Source organism: Ixodes scapularis, unplaced genomic scaffold (assembly GCF_016920785.2).
Source record: "Ixodes scapularis isolate PalLabHiFi unplaced genomic scaffold, ASM1692078v2 PGA_scaffold2__306_contigs__length_199485367, whole genome shotgun sequence".
Lineage (NCBI taxonomy): Eukaryota > Metazoa > Arthropoda > Arachnida > Ixodida > Ixodidae > Ixodes > Ixodes scapularis.
In genome coordinates, this window is record NW_024609857.1 from 85717533 (window position 1) to 85740927 (window position 23395).

At 53.9% G+C, this 23395-nt stretch overlaps 1 protein-coding gene across 1 annotated transcript in view; it reads left to right on the plus strand.

The window, feature by feature from the left end:
• LOC8053173 (decapping and exoribonuclease protein) overlaps nucleotides 1-23395 on the plus strand; it is a 75932-nt gene that overhangs the window by 4740 nt on the left and 47797 nt on the right. The window lies entirely within an intron of this gene.

The following is a 23395-nucleotide window of genomic DNA, read 5'->3' on the forward strand; positions in this document are numbered from 1 at the left end:
TTTTCTTCGTTTGCTCGAAGCCGCTTTCAAAAGAAAGCGGACAAGCACCCTAAGGGGCCGGTCACCCACCCAAAGGGCCGGCTTTGTACAGGGATAGAAGTGTGCTACGCGAAGTGCGCGTTCGGCCTCGCTGACATCGCCATTATCTTTGTATATCCCTCTTCTCGAATGCTGCGGCAAAGCAACATCGCTTTCCGAAATATTTTCAGGTTTCGTTTTTTTGTGTTTTTTTTTCTACGAGCTGCGCATGGGGGCTTCCAGAGAGTCGGGGCCCGGGGCTGCAGGCCCCTTAGCCCGTACCTTAATCCGGCCCTGCTTGTTACCCACTCGACCCCTTCGTTCAGGCCGCTTCGCGGTGACAGCGCGCGGTGGCACCTTACAAGGCGACACGATGAACGCAGCCGACGATAAATATTTATCGGCAAACAAAAGAAAGCTAGTTTTTGGGGGGCGAACGCAAACCCCAACACCGGGTGGTGGAGCGCAAGCTGTGCCAATAAAACATACAGAAAACCAGAAAAACGCTCAAAATAAAGGTTCATTTACACAGGCACCTTCGCTTAGGTTTTCCTACATGATATTATGAGTCCCCGGGGCATACATACTTCGCTTGTAGCCTACGCAGCTGGTACTTGTATTGCTGACAACGGTATACGAGGCACGAATGGCACCGATGGAATATCCAGTACCATTACTCAACATAAGAAAACGGGCACTGTTTGAATGAGCCCTCCGAGCGATAAATAACGTCAGAGACCGCAACGGACGTCAGTTTACGGGTGTGAAATAATACTTAAAAAATTAGTTACTTAAAAAAAGATCGGGGCTCCAATCCACGCTGTGAAGGTGGTTGGTCAGCAAAGCTGTGGTATCACCTGCAGCGATTGCACACTGCACTATACGAAATGCCACCACCGGTCGCAGCACGCCGCCGCTGGTCGTATATATATTGCCGTTTCTTTTCACTATTCCGCTCTTAGTATTCACGCTGCTCCTCGGGAGTCCTACCTATGCGTGGCCTATTCATCGCGGTGCTGCAGCAACAATGAAATCAGTTGCTATACTCCCTTTCATCTTACGTTTAAGCGCAGCGGATGTTACGAGCCATCGGAGGCCATGTGAGTGTCACGTGACCTTAGAGAGGGGACAGAGCGACGCGCGGAAAGCGTATCACAGGTCACGTCCACAGAACGGGATTGGCTAGGACAGCTCGTAGGCATCCGCTGCGTCCGGACGAAAGGTGAAACGGGGGCGGGTTCTTCTTTTATTTAAAAAACGGGGCTAGTGACACCACTTTCCACGTCCCAAGCCGCCATCGCCGCGGCAGCTTGGGCAACAGTAATCTTCACCGGGAACGTATGCGGTGAGATCGGTGAGCGCTACGTCCTTCGCATTGTTTTCAGGAGCTCCTTATCGTTAATTATATGGTTATGATGCTTTTTTTGGGATTCTTCTTTATTAAAACGAATGTTTTGCTGGTATGTTGTATGCGTGGTGTTTGTACTTTTCGCTTCAATCTTCTGAAGTCTTTTTTTTTTCGAGAGAACGCCGACACGAAAACACACGCGGGTAGAAGGAACGTGCTTCGCATTGTTCGCAGGCGTCGTTATCATCCATTACGCGGTTTGCACTTCACACGAGGGCTTCGAATGACGTCAACACCTTTCGAAGTAGCTGCAAATCTAATCTTTACTGAAACGCGTGAGAAAGTGTTCCTATTGTTCACACGCGCCTTATCATCCATCATGTGGTTTTGAGGCTTGTTTTTTTGTTTTTTTCATTGAAACGGATACTGAGCTGTATGCTGTATGCCTGATTTCAAAGGAGATATGCTGCTTTGCCTTCAATTGCTCGCCGGGAGCTTTTTTGCTTACAACGCCAACGACACGAAAATTTCCTTGGCTGGTAGAAGTATACAGCTTCGCTGTAAAACACTCATCAACCTTCGAAATATTTGCCTTGGGTGGTACTATCACGATCAATATGAGAGCAAACACCACTACGAGCAACAAGATAGAGGGTCTTAAAGTGATAAACCGGAAGTTCGGAAGTTGCGCCTCCCCCCCGGGTTGCTGCCATGTTGTACGCAAAAGTGACCGCTCGTCACGTGACCTCACAAGAGCCGTGACGTCATCGGTAAGATGGCTGTTGTAGATCACCGGAATTCAATCACCAGCAGAAAGAAGAAAGAGAAGACAGCGAAAGCACGAGACCACGAACAGAAGACGATCGGAGCACGAGAGAATAAAACGGCCACCAACGAAACGGATGCGCTCGGGTTCTTTCCTCAACATAATTTTGGTGCCGAAACCCCTTGAGAAGCCATGGACCGCCTCCGCAGAACCCGTGGCGTTGTCCGCTCCGCCGTCTCTCGCACTCTCGCCCAAATCAACGCTCTCCTGGAGAACCCGGATTCCACTGAAGTCCAACTGCGAATCCCACTTGAGTACCTCACGCAAAAACAAGCCGCACTCAAAGACCTCGACAGCGACATCCTCGCGGCCATCACGGACGACGCCTTAGAGGACGAAGTGGAGGGTGCAGAAGAATACCGGCTACGCATCAGCACCTCTCTCACGCGTCTCCACAACACCCTATACACTTTCGCCACCAACGCTCAACCTCGGCTCCCGGAGGCACCTCCCGTCAACCCTCCATCAACCGCAACAATAGTAAGGAGCCACCGGACTGTCGCCCTTCCAAAACTGCAAGTCCCCGTGTTTGCCGGTAACCTCCGCGATTGGCAGGGATTTTGGGACCATTTTAATGTTACCATCCACACAAACCCCGATCTCTCACCAATAGAAAAATTCAAATATCTCATGACGTATCTAACAGACCACGCTAAACGCGCCGTCGAGGGAATTCGACTCTCCGACCAAAACTACGAACTCGCAGTGCGAACACTTCAGGATCGGTTTGGACGACGTGACATTCTAATCGACGATCACATTGATCAGCTTTTGAACTTACCTGTGATTAACACCTCCAGCGACGTGGCAAAACTTCGTCAGCTTCACGACGCAATACGTTTCCGCACAACGTCTCTTGAAGGGTTGGAGGTTCCACATAGCAGTTACGCAGTCGTTCTCCATCGAGTTCTCATGCGCTGCCTTCCCGCTGACCTGGCTATCCTTTACCGTCAGAAGCTGAGAGAATCCACACCACCCTCTTCAACGGGTACACCGGACCTGGCTCCAGAAGACCAAGTTAATATTATCATGAAATTCTTGAGGATGCAAGTTGAAATCCGAGAAGATGGCCAAATAGATCGAGCAAGTTACCGTTTTCGACGAGGGATATCGCCAACGACACCTCAAGAATCAGTTTCGGCAAATTACCCTCCAACTCTCGCGCTATCGACGGAATCGGAAGGCTACCGATCAACTGCGTGCCCCTTCTGTGGTTCCCCGGAGCACGAGCTCCAAAACTGCCAGGCACCACTTTCAACACAAGATAAGCGAACCAAGCTTGCACGAGCGCGCTGTTGCTTTAAATGAGGGAAGCGAAATCACATCGCTCGTGTTTGCCGTTCAGGCAGAAGCTTGTCGTGTTCCACATGTGGGGGTCATCCCTTGACCATCCTTTGTGAACTGTCACGTCCCCTGCCAGCCCCATCGTACACTCCGCAACCTGGAGAGCCCCCTGAACACGCCACATCCATTGTTAGCGCGCCAGCTAGCGACTCCTGTTCTTCTCCTGTCCTTCTCCAAACAGCTAGAGCGTGGGCATCAGGGACACCAAGAAATGTTCTCGTAAGACTCTTGCTAGATACTGGCCGCCAGCGCACGTTTATCAGACGGGATGTTTCTGAAGAACTCGGCTGCGAAGTTGTAGGCCGAGAAAATCTAACCATCTACACATTTTGCAATACAGCCACCAAACACTCCTGTCGACGCGTGGCTGTGACCCTTCAGGGCCATCGTAGCAATCAGAAAGTGACATTTGAAGCACTGGAAATCCCCGAGTGTGCACGTTATCGCACCAGCAACTTGATGATCATCTGCTGACCCAACTTCATTCAAACGGATTTCAGGCCGCAGACATTCCTCCAGATTTTGACACAAGAGTGGACAATAACATAAGCGTCCTAATAGGTTCAGATGTATACTGGCAAGTGGTCAAGGGAAGGATCCAACGCATGAGTCGAACCTTAACCGCCGTTGAAACCATTTTTGGCTGGGTGGTTCGAGGGACCTACTTTGGGAGTATCTGTCACCCTTCAACCAGAGCGCGGCCAGCAGGCTTCACAAGGCGTCCAGCTTCGACCATCTGCTGCCGGGCTTCATCACCTACCTCTTCTCGGGACACTCCGACGGGGAACGGAAGACGGTGCGTCGCAAGAGTTCGGAACCAAATCGTGTGCCCGAGATGGAACAAACGCTACCTCGGGGCCTTGGGGCGAGGAAGTTCTGCTGCTCGGCCGCGGGACAGGCCCCGTCGCATCGTTGCGGGGGCGGCTGGCCCCCCGGGCAGCTCCCGCCGCCATCCCTGCCACCACCGCCGCCCCCGACAACCGTTCCGGCCCTGAGGCACTTCCTGGGGCGGAGGGACTACCACCACCTGGGTCCCGTCACACGACGGACCGGGCCGCGGACCGATTGATCACGTGATGCGCGGCCCGCGGGCCGCCCGGCTGCAATGAGCATCCACACGGCGGACCAAAAGAGCAGACGACAGAGTGAACGGGCCGGTCTAACCCTCAACCTCACAGCTCCGCCAAACGCATGCAGCGAGCTGCTTTGAGGCTATTTGTAAGGAGCCAAGATGGAGGTTGAACGAAAGAGACGTTTGGCCGCGGTGGCCCTGGCGTTGAATATTGAGGACGAAAACGACTTAAGTGAACCGAAAAAAGGATGCGGACATCTTTAGATGATTATTTGGGTAGTCGTCACGACTATTTTCCCACGGAGCGGAGAATTGCTCCATGAGCGCGATGAAGTAAAAAGTTGCATCGTCGGACAACAAAAGGTTCGTCTTCTTCGTCTTCAACAGTTGGCGCCAAAAGAAAACGACTTTGGATATGGATTCCAATCCAAACAGCAAAAGTCAGCTTGTTGCCAGACTTAGCGCTTCAATTATACTAAAAACGCCGCGGTCCGCCGCCAAGGTCCGGGCAAGAAAAGTCGCTTGGCATTTCTCACAAGCGCGGGCCGCGGACCGCCGGCGGACCTATAAAAACCGGTGACGTAAGATCACGTGATGCGCGGCCCGCGGACCAAAAGAGCGATTTGGTCCGTCGTGTGGATACACCTTGACGAGTCCCGGTTCCCATGACTCGAGCGCTGAAAATGGCAATGCCATTGTGATCTCATCTCGCCGATTCATTTTCGCTCGAAAAGTATCTCGGCTCTTTTAACGCATCCACGTAGTTTTTACTTGTCTGTGTTCATTTGCCCCTTGTTTCGTTTCATGTTTTGCTTCCCAGCTTTTTGTAATGTACAACAATTCCGCTACTAGGCTGCAAGCGCGAGCTTTTTGTTGAAGAATGAATCTCGGCTGTGCGATCTTTCGATCAGCAGGAGCAACTGCCGAAAATAATGCTACGAGCTCGGGATTCTCGCCTTAAAAAAAAAATATCACCATTAAAAGACAAGTATATGGGTGTTGTAATAGGAATGGTCAGGAAAGCAAGAACTGCCAATTTAAGTGATTGTTTTTTAGAGACATTTTGAGCTTGGTTAATTTCTCAGTGAACTGAGCAACGGGAACGTGAGAAAGCATTGTACCACATTTGAAGAAAAAAAAGCAATAAAAGAACTATGAACTTTTTTTATTGGTTACGCGCGGGACAGAACGAATGCGACTTGGATGCATAGTTCTAGTTTTTTGTGTTTTTTTACGATACGTTTTGACGGCTCCGCGCGATTCACCGCATGACAAACGGTAAAGCATTTAGCTGTAAAAAATAAATTACAACAGAAGAGAGCCGAGAGGCATGCATTTTTCACGCTCACAAATAACGTGTTTACCGATGGACAGGACACGGACATACAATTTAGAAAGCGTTAACATTCAAACAATATATTGTACGTACCACACACACGATGGAGCATTATCCAAAAAGAATTTATTTGAGAAAGATCTCAATTAACACAGCCGCAGTCGACGACAGTCACATCCGATCGGACGGAATCCAAGATGACTTTGTTTTGGGGCACGTCTTGGGGAGAGCTTCCTTTTTGCACAACAGCACCAAGTCAAAGCAACCAACGCGACTGACCCGTTTCCCACCCCAAACCGGACAACTATTTCTGGAGATGACTGAGGATTCTACGCGGATTATCTCAGGGAGGGGGAAGAACAATGTTCGCAAAATCGCGTCGAGGGCCGTTCGACGTCCTTCACCTCCTTCGTTTCCCGTGAATGTCGAGCAGAAAAGCTTGAACGGCAGGCACTTACCAGCCTTATTTCTCACAATGGAAACTTTCAAGAGGGGCGAGAAAATGTTGAATACAAAACCGCAAAAACATAAGCAGAGAACCGCGCTGAACGAATCTTCACAGTCCAAGAGGGTGGCAGAAAATTTCTAGCTGATAGAGGGCACGAGAGTCGCACCAGCCGCATCAGCATTAGCAACATGGCGGCGGCCTAGGAGCGTTTTTTGGAAAGGTGTATATTAGCCCGGACATAGCCGTCTATATACTGATGAAGCCTGGTAGATCGCCACGAGAAGCGGCCGCCGAAACAGAAAAAGTGGAGCGGCAGACAGCGGATGAGAGGAGAGCCACGTGACTGGCGGCCCGTTGCGGCGAGACGCCGAAACACACTTCTCCCGAGCGAACAAGTGTGTTTCGGACCCTCGCCGCTGCGAAACCTGTGCGATGACGTCCAGATTCCCCGGGAAAGGGCTCTTTGATGCTCTGTGGTATTCCATATCCTTGCGCTCCAAATCTGCGACCGGGCACTCTATGGCTCCGTCGTCGAACTGCCAGGCTTTGTGAGTATAGAGGAGGCTATGGCCCGGAGCGAGAGAGATGGGAGCGCTGCGATCGCTCGATGGCGACGTAGTGATCAGTATCACGTACTGGGCCAGGTATTTTCTCTGCTTTAATTTGCTTTGGTTGCGTCTTTAATTAGCGCATAGCAGCAGGAACTGTTCGCTACGTGTGTTTTGTTCTTTCTATCACGCAAAACGTGCGTAGGGCGAAACGCCAAGCGAAACGATCGGAAGTTCTGTGTAGGTTACGATGAAATCCTACGATAGTTTCGTGGCCGCCAACACTGCTCGAATGCTTCGCCGTTGAGATCAACAAGCATACTTCACCGTGCTCTCTGCGCGCTTCCCAACTTGAGGCAGCAAACGAAAGAAAATATGTAGCTGAAACTAGAATTCCCCTTTTGGCGAATATGTGCTGCCACACTCCCGTGTGGCAGGCGCACTCCCGTGAGGTGTCCCGTCCGCGCGATCACTCACGCGGCCGAAGCGTCACCCCAGAGCCGCACACCCGCGCCCGCGCTTCCAACGGCACGACTCTGAACTCAGGGGCCTAGAGGTTGTCTAGGTACCTGAAGCGGAGTTCAATCCGCAAGTCGCGAACGCTCAGGTACCGGCAGGACCAGCGCCTGAGGAACTCCTGTTCTCCTAAGAAAAACAGTTGTTCCTCGAGGTGTCCCACGAGCTCCCGCCGGAGCCGTCACAGGAGGGGCCAGAGAGTACGCGATCGACGCGCCTGTCTTACCGCGCAGCACTGGTTCCTCCACAACACGTACTCGGCCACGGCGAGGAGGAGGCGGACGAAGGCGTTGAAATGGCATGTCACGACTTTACAAAAAAATTATTTCACTATAGAGTTGCGTAGTTTTTTTTATAAAAAATAGAAATACGAGGCCCAGTTCAAAGTTCCCGCCAGTGGACTGTGACGTAACAGTGTACCGCAAGGTGTCGGGGTCTGACATGCCATTTCAACGCCTAGCATGAAAAAAAAAATTTTTTTTTTTCGGCGTGTCAGAAGCTTTTTAAACCGTGCAAGCTGGTGGCGGATGACGCGCCAGGATGTCCCCGCCACAACGCACTCCTTCACCGCGTGCGCATTCGTTTCGCGATTCCCGCAGTTTGGGTACTCGTCCGTGCGCGACACGCCCCAGCGGAGCAGGCGGTCTCTGCTGGGGAGGACGCCCCAGCCGTGCCGCCATTCGAAGACCCGTAGGTGCCCCGGGAGATACGAAGAAGTGAGGCGGGACCAGGAGAAAGTCTCCGAGCTCCACCTGCGTTGCCGAAATCTGTGGTTCCAGGAGGATTTCGCTGAGACGAGCCGTCGGTGTCTCCAGGACGTCCAGCTGGGGTGCCCGCTCTTCCAGACGTTTGAAGAGCCGGATTGCCCTTCGGTAGTCTGGCGGCGGGGTTTCGGCACAGGGGCCCGGTGAGATCGGCGACTCGACTCCCAGGTCTCGGCGGGAGTGCCCCACGCTCGCGCGAGAGGCAGACGGCCGGCCAGGTGACGAGCTCCGTCTTCTCTGACCAGAAGAAGCTGAAGAGTGTGCTTTTCACCCGTCGGATGAAACGCGAGGTCGGAAGCGCTGCTTGGGCCAGATACCAGAGGCGCCCGCAGAAGACAGAGTAGGCTAGATACCGGCGCTCGGCCAGGGGAAGAGCGTAGGCGCGAGCATGGTCCACTTTCGCCCCGATGTCGCGCGCCAGGCGCGTCTACATGTCCGCTGAGACTCCCGACGAGCGGTTGGTGACACCAAGGATCGTGACCACAGTCTTTGCCGGGATCGGCGAAGAGGGGTCAGGCGGCCGGTTAACCCACAGCACCGCGCTCTTCTGCTCATTGAGCTTCGCCCCGGAGAGAGACTTGTATGTCTCGAAGATCCGGAGAGCCGCTCTGAGGTCGTCAGAGTCCCGCAGGTACAGTGTAATGTCTTCGCCGTACGCCGACACCTTCACCTCGCCGTTTCCGGGAAGGAGGAGTCCGCAGACCCGGGGGCTCCCGTCGACGTCGGCTAGGAAAGCCTCCAGAGTAAGGACGAAGAGCAGCAGCGAGATCGGGCAACTCTGGCGGGCCCCCCGGGTGACCGGGAAGCTGGCCGTCACGCGGCCGTTTAGACACAGGTCGCTCTTCACGTCACTGTAGAGCGTCTCGAAGAGTCGAACCCCTTCAGGGGAAATACCGAAAGCGGTGAGCACGGCTAGGAGGAACGGGTGCTCCACCCGGTCGAAAGCCTTCGCTTGGTCGAGGGAGGCGATCCGGCCTCTGGCTTGGCGAGCGTTCGTGTACTGCACCACGTCCCTCGTCAGGGATGTCAGGGTCTGAATGCTGCGCCGACGACCGAGCACGTTCGGCGGGGTGTCACCACTTCCGGGAGCATGCCGTGGAGGCGCTGCGTGATGATCGACGCTAGCAGCTTATAGCTCGCGTTGAGGAGCGTGATGGGACGCCACGCACCCGGGTCATTGGGGTTTCCTCCCTCCTTAGGCAGAAGAACGATTCTGCCTCGGCGGAGCGACTCTGGAAGGCGGTGCTCCGTGAAAAATTCCCGGAGCATGGCACAGATATAGTTGCCCAGCACGTCCCAGAAGGTTCGGCAGAATTCGGCGGGAAAACCATCCGGGCCCGGCGCGGACCCAGTTTTCACTCTTGACAGGGCAAGGAGCACCCCTTCGGGGTGGTTCGGGGGCTCGTGCAGGTGTGCGGCTAGGTCTTCCGGAACTTGTGGGAGGTCGCGCAGGAAGGGGTGCGTCACGAGGGTCGCGCGGTCCGCCGCCGATTCGGTGGTTGCCAGGGCCGGGAAGTGGGCGCTGAAACCGGAGACCGACGGTTCGCCTGGTGTTGCTGGCGCGCCTGGGGGGGGGGGGGGGGGGGGGGGGGGGGCGGCGGCGGGCGGCGGTCGGCACTGAAGGGACGCGTTGTTCCCGTACTTCGGTGCGATGGGCGTAGCGCAGCACTTCGGGGTGAGCCGAGGGCCCGACCCGTCCATGGTAGGCCGTGGCTGCATTGGTACAAAGCCGTAGCTGTCGCTGGTAACGGTCGAGGAGCTGCTGCGGGTAGCCCCGCATCAGCGGAGTCCCCGCGCCTCCCTGTCGCACGATCCGAATTCGCAGTGAGGTGGTCGGAGCTGCTCGGCGTGCCGCCGACGCAGGGCACAACCCTCCGCCACGCACGCCACCCGCCAGCTCTCTTGAAGCCTGTCAAAGGTCGTCGGGTCCGGTGCCGCTCCATGGAGGGACCTGCGCAAGGTTTCTCTCAGGCAGTCGCGGCTTGTTTGGTCTCGTAGCAGCCGGGTGTCGAGACGCCAGGTGCATTGAGAACTGGCTGCGCTGCTGAAGCGGAGCTCTAGGAGTACCGGACGGTGGTAACCGGACGGTGGTCGGAGATGTGCACAGTGGAGGGAGGGAAGTTCATTGCGCAGCAGGCAGTGACAGAGGGGCTCAGAAACTCGGGAGTGTAGCACCTGTCCACGCGACTGCTCGAGTTTCCTCGTTGCCAGGTATGCTCAAAAGCGGTGCCATGGAGCAGAGTCCAGCAGTCCACCAGGTCGAAGTGCTGCATCAGGCGTATCAGCTCGCCGGCGTTCCACGTGGTGCGTCCGTAGCCTGGGCCCCTGACATCACGCCTCGAATCGATGACGCAGTTGAAGTCGCCGAGGAGCAGGCAGTGGCGAGCGTCGAGCAGGCGGACGTCCAGGCTCTTGAAAGCCGGGGATTGCGAGGGCTGGGCTGGAGCGTACACGCCCACAGTACGAAAGTGCGTGCCGTCCAGGGAGAAATCAAAAGCGATGTACCGTCCGTCAGGGTCGAAGCAGCACGCGCTGAGCCGGAGGAGCGAGCGGTTAAAGGTAACGACGCCCACTCCCGAGCTCCGTGTGGTGGCGTATAAAAAGAAACAGTCCACCCCGTACCGCTGCTTGAAGAGGTCCACGTCGCGCTGCCAGTGGAAGTTCGTTTCTTGCAGGAACAGGAGGTCGCAACGGGCGGTTCGAGCGAACTGGAGGACCTCGATCTGTTTTGTGACGCTGTGGAAGCCCCGAACGTTCAGGGTCATGACTCGCAGGTGTGCGAAAAGGCGGGGGAGGGGGGGAGGTCGTTGTGTTCACTGCTGGTTCGTGGATGTATCGGACGTGATGCACGAGCAGTCAGGCAGCGCGGCGAGGTCCTTTCGCAACCGCCTGGGAGCCGCTGCGGCTGCTGGAGTGGATCGTAGGGACTCTGATTCGCCGCTGCTGGAAAGAACTCGCTTCCAGTCTTCGGCACCGCCATGCGGGCTGCGACTGCGGCTGCAGGTTTTTCGCAGTTCCTCGGAAGTGCCGCGGCGACGATCTCGGCCGCGGGGCAGTGCGCTGTCTTTGTCATGGGCAACCTCGTCGATGACGAGGCGGTCGTCTGACGATGAGGCAGAGTCCTCCGTGATGTCGCTCCAGCTGGGAAGCGGGCTGGGGCGGAGTTCCAGCGTTGGCGGAGGTTCCTCCTTCACCAGTACTTCTTCAGAGCCGGGACTTGGAGGAGTGGGTGCGTGCACAGATCCGATCTCGACCGCGTTCGAAAGCGCGGCCTCGGCCGCGTCCTTTGACTCGTTCGAATTAGCGTCGGTGGCGCTTGCCGGCTTCGACTGTTGCGATGTCGGGGCAAGCTCGGACGGGGTCGTCACTGGGGGCTCAGTGGAGGCAGGCGTGTCGCCGGACCCTTGAGTGGCGGACGTCACCGCAGGAGGGGGAAGAGTGGCGGTAGGAGGCCTGCCCTGGGACTTCGGAGTCTGGGACGCCGGAGTCATGGCCGGGAAGTTGTCCTGGCCGCAGCCGGCTACGGATGAGTAGCTGCGACGCTGGGTGCAGTCCACAGTGGCGTGGGCCGCCCCGCAGCGTCCGCAACCGGCCGCGCAACCTACGGTGTCGTGGCGGAAGGCCGCGCAGCGGGTGTGGTAGGGCACGTTACAGGCCGCCTTGAGGTGGCCCTCCTGCTGGCAGCGTCGGCAGACTCTCTTGAGGCCATGGTAGTCGAAGGTGGCCCGGTGTCCGGAGACGCGGTGGAAGTTCGGCACTGGGGTAGGCTCCTTCATTTCCATTCGGATGTAGCGGGTGCCCGTCCGGAGGTTGGGATGATCTTGATAGACGCCGAAGCGAATATCCAGAACCTTTCTGTAAAGCCAGAGGGCGGCGGCGAGAGCTTCGTTTCTCACATAGATCGGTAGGTACAGGCACGTAATGGACATCACCTGCGGGTCTACCGGGACGATGGGGACGCTTGTTCCGCCGATGGTCAGGGCCCCGGCGTTGACGATTCGGCTCATGGCCGATGACGATGTAACAGACAACTGGAAGTTGGTGCCTCCCAGATGCTGCACGGAATACAATTCGGCAGTGCCGACAATGGCCGCCGCCGCGTCGAAGGTGGAATCTACCGACGCGCCGAGCGGGCAGGAAACGTCGAAGGTACATGCCATAGGCTGGGGCGACGATGCGGGTGTCATGGCGCCACTGACAACGTAGACCAATCTGGTTAGAAAATTTTATTTACAACAGTGGTGTCATGCCTAGAACAAAACCAAAAATCGAAAACGCGCTATGCAAAGTATATAAGGCTCTACAATCCACCAGCCAAGTTAGCCAACCCCGCGCCTAAGGCGCGGGCATGCGCCCGCTGCCCCGCAAAGCGCCCGGCCGCGCGATCACTCACGCAAAGAGACACCAACCGGTACAGCGCTCGCACGTCCCGCCCCTGCGACGCCTCAAGGAGAGGGCCCCATCGCGTCCCGTTCCCCCTTTCTCCGCTTAAGGCCACGGTCCCACTGAATGTGGCAGTTTAGGTACTTTTTGGCAGGCAATTACTCATCTCCTTTTAAATACTGTTTTGTGGGATTGATGTCATTCGAAAGGCAATGCAATCCTCTTTCATTTGATATTATGTATGTGTTGGTTTTTACTGTTCATGCGCGTTTGTAGCGTTGCGAATATGATGGCGCGGACCCTCACTTGCTCCGCTAGTTCATGTTTTATGAACGATCCATTAAAGATAACATGGTTCCAATATAGCAGTTTTGTTAAGATGATGTCGGAGCAGAATCTAACGATCCACTTTTTTGATATTTGCACTACTTTGTTTTTTTCATCCCTCAAAATATTGCCCTAAAATTGACATTTTTCAGCACAAATATGTTTTTAATGACAAGCGCTAGGGCAATGAAAGTACCTATAGATGTAGTGCTTATAATTGGTAATATGCAAGAAAAAATTTAATGTTGTGTAAAATTTTTTTGTTTAGATATTTTATATCAAACGTAGCACTTTTTTGTGCTTCGAGTCATGGTAGTTCAAATGCCGCTGAAGAAATAATTAAGCTATGATAAAATCTTTTATAACATTTAGAGCTACAATGGTTGCCCAAGAGGTGGACGATGGCTTTTTTTCATTTTCAAAGTCATAACGCTCCAGGAGCCCTTCAAACTTACCCGTTTTTGACGCATATCTGTTTTGGACATCAAACAGATTTATTGGCATTTAATAACATTTATTGTTTGGAATAGATATACACTGCGATGTATTAAATTTCCACAATGATCTTGATTTGGTTTCTTAATAGGTGTAGAGCTTAGCTAATTTTAAAAACAATTAAAAACTGTTTGGGTGTTTTGTTGCGCTACCTGGCGGATGGCAGACAAACCGCTGATTTCTAGTGTTCAAAAAATTTCCGAGGGCGGCGTTGGCATCTGTATCATCATCAATCTCCGTGTCTTTTTACCTTCACATTTAAAAAATGTATTGGAAGATTTACTATCGATAAATGAATGGTTTAAGTATTGGGTCAGGCTAATAAATCTAAGGCAAATAATTACACAAGCGTAGCGTGATATAATGCGTTCATTATTCGATATGATTGAAATCAATAAACAATAAAGACGAAGAGGAAAATAATACACCCGAGTTCACTTTATGCCTAGAGTCACTAAATGAGCTCTAAGGTGTCAGCACTCCGTTCCCCAAAATTGTTTTGGGCGCCGCCATTTTGGGTCTTGCTCAGAGCAAACGCAACTGCCGATCATCATGATCCAAAAGTACGACTTCCTCAGCATTAGATGCGGTGCTAGGAAGCTGATGCAATATTGAAATGCTCTGTCGCGGGTTGTTTAAACATTTGTGAGGGACGGAAAAGCGTTTCCTGTGATTTTAGATAAAGCTCCATATAACTGGCAACCATGATTTTAAGCCACAATTTTAAGCCAAGTGTCGTTACTGGGAATCGCAGCTAATTTACTGGCACAAGCGGGAACAATGAAGAAGAGGCAGGTGTCAAAAGGTAGTGGCTTGTGGAATCCACGGGGCTTACGTCATGGCCCCTCCAGGTATTACAAGCCTCTTGAACAAGAGCATGAATAGTGTCATTAAATAAGCTACGCTTCAGAGTGACACTTGGCCTTATTGTGGCTTAAAATCATAGTTGCCAGTTATTTGAATCTTTATCTGAAATCACAAGAAACGCTTTTCCGTCCTCCACTTTAAACAGTTTTCGACAAAGCAAAGCAACATTACATGAGCTTCCTAACACCGAATCTAATGCTGAGGACGTCGCACTTTTGAATCATGACGATCGGCAGTTGCGCCTGCTCTGCACAAGCAACAAAATGGCGGCGTTCACAACACTGTCGGGGAAGAGAGTGCCGATACTCTAAGTGCAGCTCATTTATTGGCTCTAGTTCCCGCGAAACTCCTTTTCCCTGACTGAAACTGAAAGTAAATATGAAGAATACACCATCATTATAGCTTATTTAGTTATAACAAAATACACATAATGAGTGGAGGAAGCGGGTGGGTAGGAGAAACGCGGGTTTTATGTGCGACCGTTCTAACCGTCTCAAAAGAAAGAACGCACGAGCTTGCGCTGGTTTAAAAAAAAAAAAAAAAAAGGGCACCAAAAGAAAAGATGCGGCACGCTGTGTTCTTTGTTATTATGCTTCAAATTGCAAATTGTTGTGTGTATGTTTATACAGCCGGAAGTTAGTCTGCCTTAGTGGGCGTCTGGTGTCTCAGCTGTAGATGAACAATTTAGCCTGTGCGGTACAGCCTCAAACCTGGGGTCTTTAACGTGCACCACGCAGCAGTGATACACGACCGCACGCCGGTACGATGCTCTTCCAGATCGAAACGGGCAGGGGCGGGGTGGCTTCTGCAGCGCGAGCTTTCGCTCCAAGTGCTCCGAGCTGGTGTGCGCTAGACCATGCACTCGGCCACCGAACCCCCCCCCCCCCCCCCCCCTTCTTGTGCGTCTAATTTATATACAGGTATAAGTATCTGAAGTTCGACGATGGACGTCGATCGTCTCGAGGTAATGTAACGTAATAACAATGTATAAATAATAAACTTGTTGAAGGACTGAACGACTAAATTTTTCAATTCTTGGATTGTAATATGGCGGTAGCCTATTGTACTTACTGTTGATGAAGAGCAATATGAGGTGACGAGGTAATTATTAATTGATGAGGCTCCATAAGGACGACGACATTAGTGGGTGTCGAACCACAACGTACAGTGCCAGACTTGTTTCAAGTATCGTGTACCCAAAGACTTTCTTCACCCGCAACAGTATAAGGTAGAATCATTGAGGATGCTGCTTTACAACTGTACGTTGAACAGGAAAGCTGCACTGTGCAGAAGTGCGGCGCATTCGTTAATATGAGGGACGGATTTCTAGCAACATTCCCTGATTGACTACTTGGAACAAATGACCTCGTTGACGTAAAGTGTCCCCGTTCCAAAAGATTCCTGAAGCATACTTAAACCGCAAAGGAGTATGAGGCGAAAAATAAGAAAAAGGAGCCTGGTGTGAAAGGTCCATATCACTATAGCTTCTACTATCTAATACAAGGGCAGTTAAACAATACACAAAGAGAGTTTTGTGATTTAGTTATATTTACACTGAAGGTCATTGATATCCAACGTATTCAGAGAGATGACACCTCCTGGTCAACCAACATAGAGCCTTTTCTACTCAAGTTTAACATGGAAGGCCCCACTTCCGCTGAAATTCCTCACGTAGACGAGTTGTCCGACCGATTAAACTGCCATTACTCTTTATCTGGGAATCTCTCGATCTTTGTTCGTAGGCTACAGTAATATGAGATCGAGGGGTGTGGCTCTTCGTCCGCCGAATATTGCTTCGGCGGGTTTTTTTTCGTGTAAGGTGAGACCGTCGCGTGCTGCCGGAACAAGAACCTGGCGATTCTTCACTGAACTGCTTCTTCCGTGAGCTTCAAAAGGGCTTTTTTTCGTTTCGCACATCATCTGCGCTGCTTGCCCGTTAGTTGCAGGATGGTATGGTGCACTAATGTGATGCCTCATGCCGTTTTGTTTTCTTCAAAAACTTGTTTATTTTATTTGAAGCAAAATTTTGCGCGTTATTAGAGAGAAGTATTTTCGGTAGGGCAAAAGTAGGTAAAAGAGACCGTAGAACGTCAATGACGTGTTTGGAGGTCGTGGCAGGCATCGTGTAAACTTCCAGCCACTTATAGCACGCATCGCCCATGACTCCGTAGATGGATACGTTTCGCCACCCACCGACTGAATAGTGGATCTTTTTCAGTTACTGTTCATGATGGCGTTGGATTCAAGGAAGACTTCGAGTCTTTCCACAAAGTTAGCCCAGGTGCCAGGACTTTTGTCGAAAGCGGCAAGTGTTCGAAACGTCGACAACGTTGGTAGCCACGTGTTGTGCTTGACACTGGACACTTACCATTCGCTGAGAAGAAACTTGCTTGTTCGTCTGCATGAGTCGTCCGATATCAGGGCCGGCTTGCTAGAAGTAGTGTCTCAGTTGAGACTGCTCAAAGAAAGCGCTGCCAAGGCTCGGGCGCGCGAGCGTCTGAGACTCGGCTTAAGCTCGAGCGCTAACCATGACAGCGCTTTCTTTGAGCAGTCTCAACTGAGACTCTGCTTCGAGCAAGCCGGCCCAGTTCATCACCGCAACACCATCTCCCGATAAAACTGGTCTTCATTGTTCGCATGTCCATAGTTAGCAATCACGTCAACTTATAAATTCCCAAACGCTCATAACTTGCTGTGGCTAAACGCCGTTCATTCATAGCATCTTCATTGCAAATAAACGTCTTCCTATTTCTTCTGATGGTTTTCCTAAGCTGTACTTACAACATTATGTGTGTCGGTACTTCCGAAAATATTGCAACTGCGTTTGTTTTTTGGGAACTATAATGTAACAACCTTTACAACATCTTCCGGACCCCGTGAAACACAATATTTCGTGACGTTGTTTTAGTCGTCATTAAAATGGTGAGGTAAGTACCGTAAATCGCGAAGCAGTTTACTTGACGTCCGCGTCCACTGGTTGAGTCTACTGAGCGTGCATTCCTTCAGAGGAAATTTTCATTGATGGAATATTGACACGTCAATCAACATTTGATTCCTTCTTGATAAGATTTATTGCGAAAGCCCGTTACAACCGCCGAACCGTATGTCCCTATATCAGAGAACAATTTATACCCAGCCTGACATTCTCGCATACATCCGTTTGCTGGGCCACGCTACTTGAGCTAGCTGAGCACAGCTGGCAGCGGCGCGAGCAAGGCCACGAGGGGAACGTGATGGTGCTCGAGCCATCCCACTGTGAACCAATGTTTCGGCCACCCCACGGGTGCGTGTCGCCATCTATTGGTTGAACTAACGCCTTGTTCAAGATGGCTGCCGTGGGACCGCAGCCTTAACGCGGTCTAGATATGATCGACGTATTGAAATCGCAGTTGGATACGAGAGTTGTGCACGTGGAGGTATCGGCAGGACCAGCGCCGCAGGAACTCCTGCCCTCCGAGAAGGAACAGTTGCGCCTCGAGGTGCGACACGAGCTCCCGCCGTAGCCTGAACAAAAGCGGCCAGATCGCCCCTCCGTCCCTGTCCCACGGCACAGCACCGGTTTCGCCACAGGACGTACTCGCTGGCGGCAAGCAGAAGGCACGCGAAGAGCCCCGAAGGACAGCGTCCACGTAGGAGGTACAGTGCCACACCCAGCCCCCGGAAACTAGAGCGAACCACCCGCCAGAACGGGCGCGTCACCACACACTCCGACACAACGTGCACGTTTGTCTTTCGGTCGTCGCAGTTCGGGCACTGATTGGTGTGACACACGCCCCACCGAAGTAGCCGGTCTCGTGTGGAAAGCACTCCCCAGCCGCGCTGCCACTCGAAGTCTCGCAGGTGTCCTGGAAGGCTGGAGGAGGTGAGGCGGACCCATGGGAACGAATCCGAGAGTCCGATCTGCACGGGTGTGAGCTGTGGTTCCAACAGGGTTTTGGGCGAGGCGTGATGCTGGTGTTGTGGTGATGTCGAATTGTGGCGCCTGCTCCACGAGGCGGCGGCGCAATTGAAGCGCTTTCCGGTAAGCCGGGGGCGGTGTCTCAGCACAAGCACCCGACGGGCCGGTGAGGTCGACACCCAGGTCTCGGCGGGAGTGCCCCACGAAGTAGAGAGCGAGAGATCTGGCTGGGTTCCCAGCTTCGTGTAGGATCCTGAGCATGGTCTTGAGCTGGAGTAGCGCGGGCGTGCCATCCACGCAGGGGAAGCCCCATCCTCCCTTCTCGCGTGGGAGGGAGAGCACTTGACGGGTGACGAGCTCGGTCTTCTCCATCCAGAAGAATCTGCACAGAGAACTTCGCACTTGTCTGATGAAGCTTCACGGCGGTACTACCACTTGCGCGTGGTACCAGAGATGCCCGCAGAACACCGAGTGGGCCAGGTACCTGCGCTCGGCCATGGGGAGAACGTAGTGGCGGGCACGATCCACACTTGCCGTGATGTCGCGCGCAAGTCGGGTTCCCATCTCGGACGAGATTCCCATCGCGTTGTATGTTACGCCTAGGATCTTCACCACGGCAGTCGCCGGGAGCGGGAAGGTTGGGTCTGGTGGGCTGACCCACAACGCTTTGCTCTTTTGCTCGGTGAGGCGTGCGCCCGAGAGCGAGCTATACGTCGTGAAGACCTGAAGCGCCGCGCCAACGTCGTCAGCGTCACGTAGGCCTAGTGTGATGTCGTCGGCGTACGCAGTCGCCTTCACCTCGCCGCTGCCGGAGAGAGGGGGGCCGCGCACCATGGGAGCACCGGTCGATGTGGGTGAGGAACGGCTCGAGCGACAGGACGAAGAGGAGGTGCGAGAGTGGGCAGCCCTGGCGTACGTCTCGCGTGACGGGGAAGCTGGCCACCACGCTGCCGTCCACGCACAGATCGCTCTTCATGCCAGCGTACAGGACCTCGAAGAAGCGGACACTCTCCGGAGGGTGGCGAAAAGGAAAGGGTGCTCAACCCGGTCGAACGCCTTCGCCTGGTCCAGGGTGGCGATCAAACCCCTGGCACAGCGGGAGTTCGTGTAGTGAATCACGTCTCTTGTGAGTGATAACAGTGTGTGGACGCTGCGGCTCGCGACCGAACACGTCTGGCGCGTTGTTGCAATGTCCGGAAGGATGTCGTGCATCCGTTGTGCAAGCACCGAAGCGAGCAGCTTGTAACTTGCGTTGAGCAAAGTGATGGGTCGCCACGCCCTTGGGTCGCTGGGGTCTCCTCCCTCCTTGGGCAGCAGGATTATCCTGCCCCGAGTGAAGGAATCCGGCAGGTGGAGCTCCGTGAAGAAAGTGCGGAGGACTGCACAGACATGCTCCCCAGCACATCTCAGAATGTGCGGTAAAACTCGGTCGGGAATCCATCCGGGCCCGGCGCAGATCCAGTCTCCATTTTTAGGAAAGCGTTGTTAACCTCCTCTGCATTGGGAGGCTTGAACAACTGATCGCCAGTGGTGGGTGGAACTTTGGGGAGGTCGTGCAAGAAAAGGTGCGTGGCCAGGCTCACCCGGTCTATCGTTGACTCCGAAGTCACCAGGGCCTCGAAGTGGGAGCTGAAGCTTGGGACAGAAGGTTGGCCAGGCGGAGGCGTCGATGGAGGAACTGGAAAGGGCGGGACTCGCCGCTCCTTTACCTGTGTGCGATGTGTGTAGCGAAGCATTTCGGGGTGGAAGGAGGGTCCGCCCCTCCCCTGAAGAACTGGCTGCTGTCGTCGACGCCCGTAGCAGGCGTTGGTACCGGTCGAGGGGCTGCGACTCATAAAGGGAGCTCCAGCGCCCCCGCGACGTACGATCCGGATTCGCAGCGATGTTTCGCGGAGCTCTTCAACTTGCCGCTGGCGCAGGGCACTGCCCTCCGTCACGAACGCCACCCGCCAGGTTTCCAGAAGGTGGGCCCAGTTCGCTGGATCTGGCGTCACTCGAAGGAGAGACCGGCGCAAAACTTCCTTCAGGCGGTCGCGGTTCCTCGGGTCCCGCAGGACGTGGGAGTTCAAACGCCAGGAGCGTTGGTGCCCTGTCGAGGGAGCCAGACAGAGCTCCGCGAGCACTGGCCGGTGGTCTGAGATGTGACCGATGGCAGGTGGGAAGTCCACAGCCCCACAAGTCTGAACGGCTGAGGCCAGGGTCTCAGTGACGTAGACCCTGTCCAGGCGGCTGCTTGACCTACCACGTTGCCAGGTGTGCTCGAAAGTGGCACCGTGGACAACGGTCCAGCAGTCCACCAAGTCGAAATGTCCAATCAGTCGTCTCAATTCGCGGGCGTTTCATGTACTGCGGCCGTATACCCTGGCCCCCTGACGTCGCGCTGGGAGTCGACGACGCTGTTGAAATCTCCGAGTACCATGCAGTGGCGCGCGTCGAAAAGGTGAACATCCAAGTTCTTGTAGAATGCCGTGGAGTGCGAGGGTTGTTCCGGGGCGTAAACACACACGGTGCGAAAACGGGCGGCAGGAAAAAATCGAATGTGATAAATCGGCCGTCGCGGTCAAAGCAGCACGAGCTTTGCCGCATGAGCGCGCGAATAAAAATAATAATTCCTACCCCGAGAACCGGGTAGTAGCAAAAGAAAAAAAATAATCCACTGCATAACGTTGCTTGAAGAGGGTGACGTCGCGTTGTCTGACAAATTTTGTCTCTTGGAGAAAGAGGAGGTCGCAACCGACAGTCCGGGCAAGCTGGAGAACCTCAACTTGTTTGGTCGAACTGCGGAACCCCTGGACATTCAGGGTGAGGACCCGTAGCCCTGCGAAGAGGAGGAAAAGGAGTCACCGGCTCTTCGATAATCCGAGGGTGTTTCGGACGATGGCTGGCTGCTGGGACTTCCAGTGGGAGAAGAGAAGTCGTTCCGCAAGCGCTTGAGGCGAGCTGCGGCGGGCGGGATGCCTTGCGGGGTCGCGAACTCGTCGCTGCTGGAAAGGACACGTTTCTCCTCCTCAGCACCACCGTGTCGGCTGCGACTGCGGCTGGGAAGTCTCCGCGGTTCCAGGCATGCGTTGCGGCGTCGTTCTCGGTAACGCCGTCTTGAGCGGGTTTCCACTCCTTTGGCGGCGTCCCCAGCGGTCTCGTGGATGACGAGGCGTTCCTCGTCCGAGCCCTCCGTGAGGTCGCTCCAGTTGAGGCTCGGGCTGGTCTGAAATTCCGGCGCAGTCGGGGACTCAAGTTGTATCGGCGCTTCATCGGAGCGGGAGCTCGAGGGGAGTGGAACGCTGTTCTTGGCGTTGTTCAAAAATGTGGTTGCCGGCGCGTTCGAAAGCATGGCTGCTGGTGCATTGGAGTCTCCACCCGTGGCCATGGCGGTAGCTGGCGTTGGCTGCGGTGTCGTCACATCAATCTCAGGCGAGGTTGTCTCGGTGGACTTGGAGGTGGAGGGAACGGTAGACTCGGTGGGGCCGACGGTGGGTGTCGGGGCGGGTGCGTTCGACGCTGCAGGTGAAGGGATGGCAGGGGGTCCATAACGAGGGGTCGATGCCATGGCCGGGAACTCGTCCAGGCTCTGGCCGGGCACGGACGAGTAGGTGCGACGTTGGGTGCGGTCCACCGTTGCGTGGGCCGCCCCGCAACGTCCGCAACCGGCCGCGCATCCGGCGGAGTCGTGGCCGAAAGCGGCGCAGCGGGTGCAGTAGGGCACATTGCAGGCCGCCTTGATGTGGCCCTCCCGCTGGCACCGTCGGCATACTCGTCGGAGGCCGCGGTAGTCAAAGGTTGCCCGGTGGCCGGAGACGCGGAGGAAATTCGGGACAGGCGTCGACTCTTTCATCTCCATTCGTATGTAGCGCGTGCCCGTCCGCAGGCTAGGGTGGTCTTGGTACACACCGAAGCGGATGTCCAGGTCCTTATCGTAAGGTGCGAGGGCAGCGGCGAGTGCTTCGCTCTTGACGTAGACCGGCAAAAAGAGGCACGTTATGGCTGTTACTTGCGGTCCGACGGGGACGATTGTAACAAGGGTTCCACCGATGCTCAGGGCGCCGGCGTTGACGACGCGGCTCATGGCCGACGACGAGGTGACGGACAATTGGAAGTTGTTTGCTCCCAGGTGTTGTACAGAAAACAATTCGGCAGTGCCGACAATTGCCGTGGCCGCGTCGAAGATGGAATCCACAGACGCGCCCGGCGGGCAGGAGACGTCGAAGGTCAGAGCCCTCGTTGGCTGGGGAGGGGACGCTGGGTGCATGACGCACCTGAAGCAACCCCGGCCAGAGATGACCGGTCCAGGGTTGTAGACGAAAAGAACTTTGGACCGAGGACAGATAGAATCTGTCTACGTTGCCATGGAAATTGCCATCTCGGTCCATTAAAATCTTCGAAGCTTCCAGAGGGTCGTTCTAAACCAATCGCGCCAAGATCACCTTGGAGCATCATCATACTGGAAGCGTTCCTCACCACTATAAGCGTCTTAGGCATTGTGTATGGAATCAACTTATCAATCCTGCCCATCTCCACGGATCTCTTATAATCATGTTGTTCTTGCGTATTTCAATACAGTAAACTTATTTTTCAATGCCTTCAATAACCGACAGAGCATGTGGTGGTAGTCCGAAGATGTACGCTTGTTTCGCCGGTCTGTGGATAGCAAAATCTCGCTATACAAGAAACGCCTTCATAAAGCTACCCGTCACCTGCGAATTTAGGTCGCCTCACCAAGAACGGAGGGGTCAAAGAGAAATTGCTCATTTCACAGACCAAAATGGCGACCATACGTGGAGCTTGTCGCTACTTTCCCAGGATCCAGTGACTTTAGGGATGCCGGCCTTGACGACGGAGCGCAAAATAGTTGACGCCGAGTGTTGAGTGTGCACAAGATGAGCCAGCATTCCGATAACGCTAATATAATTGCTAAGATGGCAGCCCTGACACTATATGTAGATGACCCCGTAGCTGTTAAAAACAACCAAGCGGGGTAAAGAATAAAGTATATGTGCTTTAAAAGGTACCTCATGATACTATTTCATTTGCGGCCAGCTTTTATCGGGCACCTGTTTGCTGCTTTCTCCCTATTTATAAAATTTTCGAACGTGCGGATCGATAATGTATTAAAACTGAGTATTCGGACATATGGGTGAGTAGAAAAAATAAATGGCAACTCATTTACTGCAAATCGGTCTATAATTACTTGTCTTTCGCTTTATTTTG